Source organism: Penaeus monodon, chromosome 20 (assembly GCF_015228065.2).
Source record: "Penaeus monodon isolate SGIC_2016 chromosome 20, NSTDA_Pmon_1, whole genome shotgun sequence".
NCBI lineage: Eukaryota > Metazoa > Arthropoda > Malacostraca > Decapoda > Penaeidae > Penaeus > Penaeus monodon.
This window is the reverse complement of record NC_051405.1, coordinates 46,012,677-46,012,898: the sequence shown is the minus strand read 5'-3', so window position 1 is coordinate 46,012,898 and position 222 is coordinate 46,012,677.

Here is a 222-nt window from a genome sequence, read left to right as displayed (position 1 = left end):
TACTTTCATAACGTCAAAGAGGTACACAAACTTGAAAAACAAAGGAATCGTTTCGAACTTGCGTTTTAGCATTGATTGTTTTCACCACATCCGGATATTCAAATCGTTCAGGTATCTTAAAAGTGGAGAGAGTAATGAGCGGCTTAGTCTAGGTATAAACTTTAGATCACTCTCCTGAAAAATCGTAAAAGCTGAGACATACACTTATCTCTAGGAACGACG